This window comes from Sturnira hondurensis, unplaced genomic scaffold (assembly GCF_014824575.4).
Source record: "Sturnira hondurensis isolate 20B ecotype Veracruz unplaced genomic scaffold, ASM1482457v3 Scaffold0004338, whole genome shotgun sequence".
NCBI lineage: Eukaryota > Metazoa > Chordata > Mammalia > Chiroptera > Phyllostomidae > Sturnira > Sturnira hondurensis.
This window is the reverse complement of record NW_028076969.1, coordinates 2447113-2462891: the sequence shown is the minus strand read 5'-3', so window position 1 is coordinate 2462891 and position 15779 is coordinate 2447113.

Sequence of the window (15779 nt, the reverse complement as noted above, 5' to 3'; positions counted from 1 at the left end):
ATTGTGAGAATTTCATATGATTAAGAAGTAATTTTGTTAGCAGTAGTGAACTAGTTATTAAAAGGTGGGTAAACTGGATCAGGTAAAAGAGGCATGGACCTTAATGTCTATAGAAGAGACAATCTGGGTCAAATTTCAAATTCTGGTGTGTGTGTATGTGTGCATATGTATGTATGTGTGTTTACTAAAGAATTTCCCATTGTGTCACTTAAGAGATCTCATGAACTAATTGGATGAGGAACCACCCACCAGGACAGGGGCAAGAGATAATAAGAAAGAGAATTCAGGCTGGAGGTATCTTTCATATGACTCATAAACTAGGTCCTTGGATACTGTTCTGAATCAGTACTGAACCACTGCCCCATTCCAATAATAACGTGGGGATAAAATAAAACATCCTCCAAGGAGGCATTTAGTGGTGAGCTAAGGCTGAGAGCCTTCAAGGACATTTATCTCCATAGTAGCAACGTTTGACTCTTTGTGGTATCCACAAATCTCTGTAAAAGCCATTGATCGCCACTGTCAGTGTGATTAGAGGAAGCACTGATGCATAGCATGTTTATGATAAAAAAAATACAACTCACGCACTTAACACATGGCATGAGGAGAATTTTACTCTCCTGGGAAAAGATAAACTTTACTTTTTGAATAGGTGTTTTCTATTTTTGCTGTTTTGCTTCTATAGCTTTGGCTTTTATTTAAGATACATCCTAGTCTGAGGACCAAGAAAGTGGCACTTGCTCTGTGACCTTAACCAGTTTACTTGGTTTTCATAATCCATGTCTTAAAATAAGATTGTTGTTTTTCTTACATGTTTTCCATCTCCAAAATTTATAGATCTATGATTCAGCCATTGTTTCACCTAGACCTTGCAATGTGCATTTCAGGATTTCCCTTATAGAGTCAGTGTTAGTAGAGGGATCATTAAATGCTAAGCCCTCCTTAGTCACTCTTCAGAAAAGAGATGTAAAATACAAAATTGTGTAATCCATAGTCTTCGGCCTCTGTGAATATTTAATATAGTATATAAGTCAAGAAAGATATTATCAAATTCTGTAAGGAAGCTATAAGAACCATTATGAAATACACCAGGGTTTCTCAACCTCCTACCATTGATATGTTGAAACAGGTAGATAATTATTTGTTATGGATGATTTCTTATTTATTAATTATATGTTTGGCAATATCCATAACCCATTAAGTACCAGCAACATCTACCCAGTTGTGACAACCAAAAATGTCTCTAAAGATAGACAAATATTTCATGGGGTCAAAATTGCCCTAGTTGGTAACCATTGCACTAGAAATAACATCTGTGGAATTTTCAGAGAAGACATTTGAGAGCATTTATTTGACCTGGCTCTAAAATTATGAAGAATAGGGCTACAAATATGGGTTGCAGTCATATTTTGCAAAGACCTAGACACTCTTTTTCTAAAAAAGATTTTATCTACTTATTTTTAGAAAGAGGGGAAAAGAGGGAGAAAGAGTGGAAGAGAAACATCAATCTGAGATGCAGATTCATTGCCTCTCACAAGTGACCCAACCAGGGACTGAGCCTGCAACACAGGCATGTGCCCTGACCAGGAATCAAGCCAGCAATCTTTTGCTTTGCAGAATGATGCCCAACCAACCGAGCCACACTTGGCAGGGCAAAATCTTGATACTCTTGCTTTTGGGGAGCACCCAAAGTTTTGAGATGATAAATGAGGTAGGGAGTTATTGTAAATGTAGACAGTGGTTGAACAATATCTTTGGAGTAGGAGAGACTGGATTCAAGCCCTGGATCTAAAACTTTATTTGTCATGCAATTGTGGGCAGGTAATCTAATATTTTGTGCCTGTGATGATGATTAAATGTAACACAAAGTCCTTAGCATTGTGTTTGTAATAGACAGCATGTACTATGATTACTATGGTGACTCATGGATCAACAGTAGGGTCTTGACACCCTAAAGTCTGTCTAAGAGCTGTGAATTTTGTTGCAAGTATCTTGCTCTTCATAGTAAAATTCTAACATAATGTGAATGATTTGTTTGTGTTGATTAGACTCAACATTTTAATAAGGAACTATAACTTACTGATATGCTTTCTTTTAGAGAAAAATGGAGTTAAAGCCAGTATATAAAAATTGAATTTAATGTATTCACAGAGGGGTCACACAAACACATGTCCATCTTAATGTGCATCATGGTCAGGCACTACTACTTAAGCAGTTGCTCAGGCTGGAGCTAACAACTTCTCTTGCCTAGCTAACAAATTGTAGGAGTTTTCAGTGCTATAATGGCATTGAGATATGGAGGTCAGGCCCCATTCTGTGGTCTTCACGTTGCTGGAGAAAGAATCTTGGAACATTTAAGTGCCTGTCTCTGGGCCTTTATTAGGGAAATACTCATGGAAGGGTAGAACTTGGAACTGTAATTTTGGATATAATATATAAACTGATTATGGAGGCATAGCATTTAATTTTTTCAATAAACTTTAGTTACCTGTACATATCATTTAGCACTGTCTTCATTCAGGCAATTGTAGAGATTAAAACCCATACTTTCTAATAGTAAAACTTGTACTCATGATTTCAGTGTATTCAAGTCTTGAAATAAGTGGTAATGCTAGAGCTAAATTAAGGCAAATTTATATAATGCTTAAAACTTATGACAGTCATTTTCCCAAGGCCAGTGTCTCTTCCAAGCATTTAATGTTTTATTCCTGTGGGGAAAGATTTTGCTACATGGCCTATTAGGTTTGAGCCTTGTTTCAAGGCTCACTTCTTTATGGCACTGATGTAGGGTGTTGCTTCTTCAAGTAAGGCATTGCACTGATGTCAAACAGTGCAACAGACACACGTGACTATTGCTAATAGGTGGCAGCTGCAGCAGTGGCTACTTAACCATCCCTGAGAGAGGTTTGCCTGAGGAGAAGGGTGATAAATGTCACAATAGGAGATTAATTGCATATGTTCTGTGTGACATGACATCCCACGGGATTAAAGGATATGTTTGTGGTTTCATAAAGCATACTGTAAATATCAGGCTCAGCTTTGGCTGTGACCCTGCCAAACACAGGGCTAATGTCATTTGTCATATTCAGACATTGCCTTTTCAAAAACATCCTTGTTCAGGCTATTACCAAGGTGTGATATGTTTGACAGCTCTGAGGAATTTGTTGTTCTTATAACAGGAGGATAGATAGACAGAAAGACAGCATGAGGAGGGAGATGAGGAAAAGGGCTGTGGGATGAAGCAGAAACATGTCACTCAAGGGAAAGTGGAAATGGTGTCTTTACTGTTTGATTAATGAAAGTTACTGGACAGATGTTTTTATCTTCCAAAACTCTCATCTGTTGACCTATATTTAATGGAATATCTGTGAGAGAAGAAACCCTCAGAACTTTACAGGGAGGGGTTAGGTTCCTCCAATGTTTAACTATAGTGAAATATTTTGGATTTCTCACTGACAGGGAGAAGAGAAAGATAAAGGGATGGGGGTATATAGTGAGAAAATGTAACAGCATGATTTTACTCTTATTATACTAGACGGTTCACAGCAATTACCATTTGGCTTTAGATTTGATGCAGAAGTCCGTATTTTAGTTAAATCTGTATACTGTATTTATCCCTGAGTGATCTGTTGTTCCTAAATCTCAACACCCCTTGCTCAAAAGCCTAAGTGAGTGGTTCGTCTTAATGAATTTCTACCTCTGTGTATATCTCAAACTTGTTAGACAGAATGGAGTGAGAACACATTCTTTCTCATAGCAGACAGATGTTCAGAGCATGCAACCCAACCCAAAAGTGGGGTTGTAATGTATTTCCATTCATCTGACTACTGCAATGATCAGCAGTGGCTGCAGTCCATTAAATAATTGGCTTTATTTTGGATGATATTACTTCTACCTGAGACCCTGGAGGCTTAATTTCATTATGCCTATTTTTCTTTCTGTGCTTTAACATAACATGCTGCTTCTCATGGCTGGAAGTTGAAATTTCTCATGACAATAGGAAATACGTGATATGATATGATTATATGATACGATATGAGAAAATTTCCAATGGGAAATGAGGCTTGCTCTATCATTGCTTCATCTATTGTGATCACATGTACCGTGAGCTGAAGCAGATTATAAGGTTTCTATATATGGGCCCTGGCTGGTGTAGCTCAGTGGATTGAGTGTGAGCCTGCGAACCAGACGATCGTGGTTCGATTCCCAGTCAGGGCACATGCCTGGGTTGTAGGCCAGTTCCCAGCAGGGGCCAGTTACCAGCAGGGGTCAGTTCCCAGCAGGGGATGCATGAGAAGCAACCATACATTGATGTTTCTCTTTCTCTGTCTTTCCCTTCCCCTCTAAAGATAAATAAATAAATATTTTTAAAAAATAAAATAAAACACATTTTTAGAAAAGGTTTCTATATATGGGAATAAACTATATCATTGCTATAAGAAGCTGATTCCTTAGATCTAGAAAATGAATATTGATGAGGGTGTTACATGCACTATTATCTTTGTTTTTTTCTTTCCTTTATTTTATCTGCCTCTCCACCACTGTTTGTTCCCTTTCTCCTGTATTTGTTCATTTCTAGTTTTTCCCATCTTCTGTTTTCAAGTTCTGAGGATGAGAATTGTCACTAGGAAGGACAAATGTGCCTTTAAGGCTCATCCACATGGTGAGCAAAATTGTTTGCTTCTCTGTTGTTATCTTTGTTTATCATTACTAAAAGTTAGTTATTCTTTTCATTAATTTACTCATTCACCTATTTATTCTTGACAATTTTTATTGTATGTTTACTGAATATCAGATATTGAGCTAATAGAGAAAGATAAAGAGTAACCCATGAGGCACTTATAAATAGTTATGAGGAAATGAAGTGAGTATTAGAAAGGGAATATTTACCAGTGTTAAGAAAATCCAGTAGAAGGAATTCCTAATAGTCAGGGAGGAGAGGTATTGGAGAAAGCACCTTAGAACAGTGATGTTTGGAATAAAACTGGATGATTTAATAGGCGAATAGACCCATTGCAGTCTGAAGAACGTACAAAGGCATAGAAGCATTCAGGGGCTTTGCAGAATGGCATTGAGAAAGTAATTGGATCTGACTGAAAAAGAAGATCATAATGGAGTGATTAATGATGGGATTAGATATCCAATTTAGCTGAGGCTTTCTATTAATTATCTATTAGAAAATTAACATCAGCAGAAATGTGCCATTTAGATTAAAAAGGGGAAGAAATTCAAGGCATGGCGAGATCTCCATATGGAGACATTTGCAATAATCTAGGCATAAATAGAACAGTACAATCTGACATGGAATTTATGTATGTAAGCAGTTATATGAAAGCATGTTGATTTTAGCCTTGCATTGTAGTTTGGAAAATATTTTTGTATGAGTAGATGTTGATCACAAAAGATGGTATCCTGAGGTATATGTTAAGGAGAGAAAGGGAAACTTTCTAAGGAAGGTAGGGTAGAGGTGAGATCTAGTTATTATATGACAGGGATGAGAGAGTGAGAGTATAATTCAGTTGGTGTTACTGGAATATAACAGGAAAGATAAGAGAGATGAGACTAAAAACAGGCAGGACCAGATAGGTCATTAGTGATCTCCTATTTCATTACCAGAATCTTGAGCTTTTTCTTTTGGTGTTGAGAGACTGAAAAGTGACACAAGAATATCTGCTTTTTAAAGATCTTACTCTTCTATCAGTGTAGAGGATGGATCTGAGGTAGGCAGGATTAGAAGGACAGACATGAATATGGAGGCCTTTGAAAAGGCCAGGGAAGAGGTGCAGAAAAAGCAAATCATGGTAGAAATGATGCAGATAGAGACTAGGCATAGTTACCAACTCAAGTCAAGTGTTTGATTAGATGACCAAATGAGTAGACATCTTGGTTTGGGGTTTTTTAGAAATAGACTCTGAAGTGAGAATGGAAGTGGAAGTGGTGTAATCTGAAGAGGGAGAAAATCCTGCAGGGAAATGAGGAAGTAATGCAGAAAAGGAAATTTGTGCAAAAGAGGGCACATTTTAAAGCAGATTACCATTGTGAATAAATGGTGTTTAATCCTTCTGAGGAACTTTGGAAAGCAGCATAGAACATATGTTTTAAACTTATCCTACCCAAGGAATTCTGAAGATCAGGAGGGAATCATAGGAGGCTCCTGAATCCACTTTCTTGTATGAACACACAGAATATACAACTATCGGTGGAGCAATGCCCTCTGAGAGAAAAAGAGAAACTAAATGAGTGATTCTTACACATTGGGTGGTTGAGAAAATAAGTACATCAAAATTGATAGGAAAGGCTGAGACACACTCTCACTATAAACTTCCATCCCTGGCACAGCACCGTACAGTCAGAAGGAAACCACTACTTCTGGATTCTTTCTGAGGAGTGAAGGTTTCAGACCACATGTCTAACATCTTAGCTCTTAAGGTTCTGAAAGTCAATGGGGCTTGCATTCATGAATCCCACAGTAATATAGCAAACAAAGTAGATTTGCTATATTAAAGGGGTGCAGAGCACCCCCTTCTCCAGCTTTGTAGCTAAAGTTAGTGTAGAGGAAGTAGGCAAAATATTATTTCATAGTTTCTGCCTGGAAGAGGTTTGACTGCATAACTTCCTAGCTTCTGCTTGAGGTTCCAGCTTCTCTAATCAGCCTACTGATCTCTAATCTAGCTGCTGAATGTGATTCTCCCTTTTCCAGGAGGCGGGAAAAACTTGGTGGTAAGGATACTAAATATGGTGGTCACTTGCCCCATATTCTCCCTCAGGCTTGCTCCAACGATGAAACCAAGTTGCCGCATTCTTCCGAGAAGGAGATTGTCCACTCATGAAGTGCTCTAATTCCTGCAGTGATCATCCAGGGCATTTTAGTCCATCAGTCACCTAGCTCTGATAGACAACTTAGCATTCTTGAGTCCCATAATACAGTATTAAACAACAACAATAAAAATCAGCTTTCAAGCAGGTGTTTAAACATTTCCTGCAGCTATGCCCTGGCACCCAACTTTGTGCAGAGGGAGCAGGCAGAAACACTCATCTTCCAGTGTCTCCCTAGAAGGGGTTTGACTACATATTTTCCCAGCCACTCTGTGTGATTCCATCTTCTTATCAACCTGCATCTGGGAGCTGATTGGAATCCTCTGGGGAGCCTGATAGAGCTGGTGGGCATGTCCCCTGCTGTATTTCCCTGGCTTACTCCAAGAGTAAAATCAAGCTTCCAGCTTCTCTTTGGAAAGAGGTATTATATCCTGTACTCTCAAGAGTTATGGCTGCTAACGAAGACATTAGTTACCAGATCACATAGCTGTGGGAACTGATGGGGCTAAGGCATTCAGTCCCCAGGACAACACAAAACAAACTGGTGTTTCTATTTAGGCACACAAAAATCTCTCAGTGACTATTCCCTTTGTGTAAGTACAGAGGGAATAAGCAAAAAACAGCTCCTGGTTTCTCTCTGATAGCAGCTAGACTACATATCTAATGGTCCAACTTTTCTAGCTGTTGAATAAAAGTCAGGCTTCCAGTTAGACTGCATTGGGAAGCTGAAGTGGCAGACAATTAATAGTCTTCAGGAAAACTGAACAGGTATATGGATATTTACCACACCTTTGGGACAGTCATCAGCCTTGGCATATCCTCAACTACTAGGAGCCACTAATAATAAAGATAGTGGTTTACACAATCAAAAAGTTTGACAGGCAACCAAGACCTTAGGTCAGGCAATTGACAAGGTTTATCTTTCACATGAGATCAGTATTTCAAAACTGGAAGAGAGAACTGTTTTATCTAAGGCCCACAAACCAAAGCAGACAGTGAAGGAAAATGAAGAAACAGGAGAATATGTTCCAATGAAAGAGGAAGATAAATCTCCAGAAATCAATCTTAATGAAACTGAAGCGAGAGACTTTTCCAGTGTGAAGTTCAAAAGAATAGTCATAAAGCTGCTCATCAAGGAGAGTAATGCATAAACAACATGACAATTTCAACAAAGTAATAGAAAACATTTAAATGTACCAAAAAGAATTTAGAGAGCTAAAAAATTCAACGAGAGAACTGTGAAATTCAATAGAGGGGTTTAACAACAGACTAGATCAAGTGGAAGAACAGATCAGTGAACTCAAATACAGGGGACTGGAACTCATTCAATCAGAAGAGCAAGGAGTAAGAAAGAATGAAAAAGAGTGAAGATAAGTTGAGACTATGGGATACCATTACATGGACCAATATATGTGTTACATAAGTCTTGGAAGGAGAAAAGAGGGGCAGACAGATTATTGAAATAGATAATGGCTCATAGGTGTCCTAACCTAGCTTCCAGATCCAGAGGTACCTAATAGGATGAATCAAAGGAGACCCACACATAGACATATTATAATTAAATTGTTAAAAGTTGAAGACAAAGAGAGCATATTATTAGCAGCAAGGGGAAAACAACTTGTCACATACAAGGGTACCCCAGTCAGCAGATTTTTCAGCCCAAATCTCGCAGACTAGATAGGAGTGGGATGATATAGTCAAAGTTCTGAAAAAAAAAAGCTGTTGATCAAAGATTCTATATATAAAAGTTGTCCATGAAAATTCAAGAGAAATTTTCAGTGGCCTACTTAAAGACACAACAAAATTTTAGTGCCTTAAAGACATTCTGTTGTTTTACCCTCCTCACTTAGATCTATAATCCATATGGAATGGAATGTTGCACATGATGTAAAGAACTCTTATCCATACATACAAATGACTCTTAGAAATCAGTAAGAACAGGGCAGATAATAGAAAAACAGGCATGAAACTTCAACTGTAACTCTAAAAAGAGGGTATACAAATATTGATAACACATGAAAAAGTGCTAAAATTATCTAGTTACCACAGATATTAAAATGAAAACAAGATTACTATAAAACATCCAACAAAATGGCCAAAATACAAGACAAATGTTTCAAATGTTCACAAGGACATGGAGTACTTGATATTTCAAAATGTGCTGGTACGGGTATGTATTAGTATAATCTCATTAAAAAACTTGGCAATAAGTTTCAATGTATAAATACCCTATGGCTTATAAACACCATTTATTTTCCAATGGGAAAGCATATATAGATTCAACAAAATATAAGTACAAGAATGTTCATAGCTACTCTGTGTACAGTAGCACACAACTAGAAACAACTCAAATGAACATTCACAGTAGAATGGACAAAGAAAATATATTGATATAATAGACATAGCATAGAGCAAGGATACATGCAATTATATGGATGACTCTTACAAACAAAACATTGAGCAACAGAATCCAAAAGCAAAAAAGAGTGCATATGACCCCACCTATGTAAATTTTCAGAGCAAGCAAAATAAATCTATGGTGGAAGATGATGCTTATCCTTGGGCATGCAGTACTGCAGTGTCTGTTAGAGTTATGGGGTGGTTTCTGGAAAATCATAGTGTTCTAGTTTTTGATTTGAGTGATAACTACACAGGTGTACACTTGTGACTTAATAACTTCTTGAGACCACTCTGGCTTTAGTAAAAAATATGTATAGGAAAAAAATACTTCATAAGACAATGGTTCTAGTGTTATTTTTGAAGCCTAAGGAATAAAAGAACTGAAGGTGTAAATACAAAAATAGAATCACCAGTCAGTATTCTTAAATGCCATATATTTATGAATTCACATATATATGGCATTCATATATATATATGAATTCTAAAGTAAAAACAGACACTTAACCTCAAGAGAAACAGAGAATGTGTATAGTCTTCTGTGGCTTGGAAGTAGTACCTCTGGAAGAAAGAACTAGTAATGAAAATAGTAAAATACACTAGAAATTAGTTTGTGACTATTGTTTTAGATATTACTTAACTGAGGTGAACACAATACATGCCAGTGGAAATATACAGGGCTCAGTATTTAACACTTAACAGCATTGCAGTAGAGAAAGTGGTATAGTCAGGGCATAGATTATGAATCTGGAAATCACCTGAAGATAAGACAGAGTGAGAACTCAGAAAATATGTGGAGCCATAGTAGGTAAAACAGTCAAGGACTAGAGGAGGCAGAAGATAGCAAGAGAACCTCAATGGAAGAATACATTATCATGGAAGCCCATGTAAAAGTAGTCAGTGGATCTTTTCACAAATACCCTGTCTCTTCTTTTGAGCTTAAGATAGGATTGTACTTTCATGCCCACCTTGGAGTTGAGAGTGACCAATTGATTTGATTTGTTTAGTAAAATATGAACAGCTCTAATATGTGTCACTTCTGGGTGGAAGCTGAGGAATTAGCATGTGACTTGCCTGCCGTAGAGATTGTGGAGGTTGTGAAGATTATGAGATGAATCTTCCAAGAGCCTGGGTTCTGGAATGGCTCCAGTGTGGAGAGTGCCCCAACCCTGAACTCATATTAAAAGTGTAGCATTGATGCAAAAGAAAAAAAGCCAAACAAATAGCACCCTTATTTTATTGTCCTCACCTATTCTATAGATCCTCAAGCAAAGATCAATGCTACAATTCAATCTTTTCTGTGTCCATGTTCAGACGGCTAAACACTGCTAGGAAAAATTATGAATTTTACATGTGAAAAACCAGTGGAGCCTCAGCCTTTTATCTAAATTCAGACAGTTTCTGCTCCTATTTTTACTTTTCCAAATCTTAATTATTGTCCTCTAGACTCTATGCAGTTTCAGCAGAGCATCTTCCCCTCCTGAAGCATCAAGAGCACTAAGGCTGTGAGATCTAAACTTTTGGTACATTCACTCTTGCCCTCTCAAACTAACTTAAATTCACCCATATTTGTACTTACCTTCTTTCTTTCAATCTTGTAAGATGAAGTGCCCTTACTTATGATTAAGCAATCCTTCACCCAAACAATTTAGTACTTCTTCTTCTGGGACTTTGCCTCACTATGTAGTCCTTCTCCTCCCATTATTTTCAATGTTACTCTGGATTCTTTCCCTGTTGATTTTATGTCTATGCCATTAACCATGGCTTGAAATTAACTCTTCCTTTATCTCCATCATAAGCTCTATCTCATTCCCAGAAGAGAAGTAGACTCACGCCTAAACCCATCTTAAATCTACCATTCTACTGCAAGACATTCTTAATAAATTCTACTAGAATTACTAAAGGCCAAACGATTGCCAATTAGATGCACATTATTAAACCTGTATCTTATTCTTGGTTGCAGTGAAAACTGCTGATGTCTTCCTTATTAAAAATCTCTAATCTCTTAGTGTCAGTGACTCTACATCATGTTTGTTCTCTTTGTACCACTCACTGCCCATTCTCTTCTTCTCTGTCATTGATGTCTGCTCCTCCCAACAAGCTTGAAATGTTGATGATATCTACAGTTCTGTCCATGGCCCACTGTTCTCACTTTGTACAGTCTCCCTTAATGATTCCATTCAATCACATGATTTCAACATTACCTATATGCTTATGATTTCTAAGCCTAAATCTTTTCCAGATCCCTTTCTTAAGCTTGAAATCCATAGTCAACTAAATATCCTGTAAGTAGAGATCTCAAAGATAATATGTCTAAAAGTGAATTCATTTTTTAATTCCTAAACCTATTTCTCTTCTCATGTTCTCTAAATTAATGGAATTAACATCTAGACATTAATCTAAGACAAAATTCCAGTTTTTAACCAACTGTGGCATAGTATGTTACCTACTTTTTGTTCTTTTGGGCCTTATTATTTGGGCCTTATACCCTACTTGGGCCTTAAATAGGACACAACAAGTGATAGTGATAACAGAAATAATTAAAAAACTTGTCTACATTAAAATGAGAATTTCTACTGAACAACCTATGTTTATTTTTATCTAGGAGATTTGACCAGTGTCTTCCTCTTCCCAAACACTTCTCCTGTCTGCTTATATCTGTGGGAAAATGTCCCATTGCATTCAGAAAAAAAGAGAACAATGTATGACTATAAAGCTCTTATTTTATTTTTAGTTTTATTTAGGTTCGTGCTTGGAGAGTGTCCAATCTTAAGAAAATTAGTTGTTGAGGTAAAAAAAAAAAAAACAGCATCCAGACCATCACTGAATTTGTAGTTAAATCATATCTAATTTAAGTATGAAAATAATAATTTTGGGACGATTTTTTATTTTCCATATATGTATTATTTAAATAGGGTTTTAGGATTAGCATTACATAGACTCTGGAAGAGAGGAATTTGTTAGGTTCACACTCAGTTATATTAGTAGACCAGTGCTACTATTTTTTATCACATGTGTTGGTAGTGAAAACTGAGCCCCTCTTTCCCTTAAACTTTCTAAGTGGGACTATGTTTTACACTTATAAAGAAGGGACAAAGGTTAGGTTTACTTGAGGCTTAGGGTTAATTTATCCTGTCCAGGTAGTGGAATCCTAAAAAGTAATTCAAAAGCTCTGAAATACAGGATTCAAGAGAATGTGACTGAAGTCTTAGCTGTATCACTTAAAAACTAGATGACTTTAGATCCAGTTTATTACTTGTTTGTGCCAACTTTCTTTTCTTACAACGAGATGATTGTACTTAGAGTCAGTTTCTGACTTTTAGATATCTGATTATGGTGAGGAATAGTGGCATTTTCTTAACAATAAAGAGAGTAAAAAAGTGATATTGGAGTGGCCTTTTCTATTTGCTATAAGAGTTTGTTGCTTTTTCTAAGAGCACCTGGGAAAAGAATGGGAGGCCAAGATCCTCCTTTAATTCCTGTCCAGGCTACTTGAGGGTTATATGTTCAGGAGACCTATTCTGTCTTCAGAGACAGAAGGCAGAGGCAGTGACTAATGGAAGGAGCCTGAGACTGATGTAGATAGAGGACAGTCAAAACAGCACCCCTAATTCACAGTACCCTACCCAGAGGGAATTGGAGGAGTGCCTTACATACATAATTAAAACATGGGAAGAGTTGTTTTGTTTTAACAAAAGAAAGAACATTTACCAAGAAACAAAATGTAGGAAAACTAAAAAGAACTACAGGAGAAGAATTACAAACCTTCAAAGATTTTCACAAAGATAGAATTAAAAAAATACTGTCTTTATGGCTGGATTAAAAGGAAGGGAAATGGAATGACTAATTATAATGTGTGAGCATGAGGAATTGGCAAAGAAAAGAAAAAATTGCCCAAAGGTGAATAAAAATAAGGGGGAGAGTCATGGAACTGGGAGTGAGAGAGGGAGGGATCTAGAGAATGGGAAGGAGAGAAGTGGAAGTGTGTGACTCACTGAGTATGAACAGAGCAAGTTCCTATCATGAGGCGATAGTAATGATGGATAACTAGTTTGGGACTGGCATTGCTTATATGTTAATTATCCTTAAAACTGTCAGGAGGAGCTCTTCTTGTCAGGATCATTTCAAAAGCCCCAAGGCCACTGTAGGAAGGAAAAGGAGAAGGAGGATTTATACAGTAGATTTGAGAATTAGGGGTGGAGAGCAGCTTGGGGGAGGGGTGCTGTAAATAGAGTCTCATTAGCACAGTCAAGCTTGGTGCCTGATTAATTAGGGAACACTTGATAAATAACGTCCTGAAGTCATGGAAATCAGGAGAAAAGGTACAGATAATTGAATGGGATTGAAGAACTGGCGGTGTTGAGAGTGTCATTAACATATTTTTGCTGTTGTTCTTCTTGGCATCTGCCCTTGTCACAATTGACTTCAGCAGCTGCACATTTTGGTGGAAGAAAGGAAGCAGAGATAGGGGAGGGTGATGGCGAGTAGAAGCTGCTGTCCTTTATAGAAACCCAGAGGTCCATGAGGTTTGTAACCACTTCTGTCCTCTGGGGGCAGTCTGTGTGGTTTCTGTAACCTCTTTCCAAGCAGACTTAACTTTTGCCTCAAGTATGTCAATACCCATTTTCTGAAGGTCAGCCGGGGTGTGTGACAACAGTTTGGGAAATGGGTCATTTTGGATTGTGTTTAAAAATATAATACCTATCACAAGTCTTCTCTGAAGATATACCTGCTGGTGGTCATTTGCCTGCTACCTTAAATAAGATAATCAAGTTTCTGTTTTAGACAATGTACTAAAAACATGCACGTTCAAGGTCTGTCTTGGTACTGTACACATGCCTTTAAAAATGTGAACTGTTATCAAAGTTTTTTTTCCCCTTTTATAGATATCTGAGCTTTTTAGGAATCTCTGTTAAATATATTTTTTAGATTTTTATTTATGTATTTTTAGAAAGAAGAAGCAAAGGAAAAAGAGAGGGAGGGAAACATCAGTGAAGGAGACACACCAGTCAGTTGCCTCTCACAGGCCCCCAACTGGGGACCTGGCTTGCAACCCAGGCATGTGCCCTGACTGGGAATCAAACCCATGACCTTTTTGTTCCCAGGCCAATGCTCAATCCACTGAGCCACAGAAGCCAGGGCTGTTTTGTTTTGTTTTGGACACACTGGCAATAAAATTATGAGAGGAAATCTGCACTACAAGTACCTTCATATTAGTCTAGGAGGAAATGTGATGAAAGAAAATGAAAAGCAATACACATTGCTTATCTCTCTCTGGAGAAGGGAAATGAGTCTACCCAGGGAGTATGTTACACTTGTGCATGGAGATTGAGCTGCCTTCTGAGACCATGCATGTGTTCTAGGTCACTATTGCTGGACACACTCAGTTCTGCCTGTGGCCTACAGCAGGGCAGTATGGAGCTAGAAGGCTGAACAGAAATGCTGGAGTCTGAGCCTTTGCAGGCTTTTTAGTGCAGATAATAAAATAGCTTAGAGAGAGAGTATCACATGAGATAGAACTATTCCATACAAATTGCTGCCACTTGAAATACTGCCAAAGCTTTATCTACCCTAAGTGTTTTTCTCAGTTAAGTTTTTCTTTCTTTTCTTTTTTTAAAGAAATAAAAGACCCAGTTTAGATTGAATAACAATTGACCTAAATGTTCATTAGAACATAAGCTTACTCAGTCTCACTTAAGAATTGCTTTACTTATACAGAAACTACGATAAAACCTTCCTTATACAATAGCCCCAGTACTTGGATAAACTTAGGGTCTGGACTCTAGAGAGTGCTTGTAGGCATCCAGATTGAGTGAGTATTTCTCTATTTTATAGGGTTTTTTTCCTTGAAGATCTATATCCTATATCTGCTTTGCCTGAACCAGAAACTTACTTTGTTTCTCTATTTGTTTTTCCATCTTTGTAGAAAGATTATTCAAAGGTTATTTTTTAAAGCACACTAATATTTCCTTTGACATTGAAGAGGGATGTTTCATGAAGAAGTTTTTCCAGGTAAATCACACAGTTATTTCATAGTTACTAGTGGACCAACCAGAGGCTCTAGAATGGTTCATGTATGAAAAATAGTCAGTTGGCTAATATCAAACGTCTATTAGGAACAGAGTAACATGCTATATCCCAAAATCTAATGGGAATGGATCTTGACAATATGAGTGTGTAAAATTTCATAAACACCCAATAGCCTAGAATCTTTCAGACTAGCCATATTATTAATCTAGAAAATCCAGGCAGAGATTTTGTAGTATATCCTAAACCATTTAGTTAATGAGATGTTTGTTGTTGTTGTTATTTGTTTGTTTGTTTTAAACTGAGTCTGAAATTCAAGCTTAGTGGCAATGACTAATTTTTGTTGCTCTTTTTGTTGTTGTATTTATTAAGTTTTGGAAGTTCACAATTTAGCAGGAGGCACAGCTCAACAGGAGGCTTTGAAATGAAACTTCTAGATGTAGTCACATTCATTCATTGTTGAGCCTTGTGCTTGCTCCACTGATTTGTTCTAGAGTCCTTGTGGGAATTCCTAGGAAAATGCACACTCAGTTAGCACT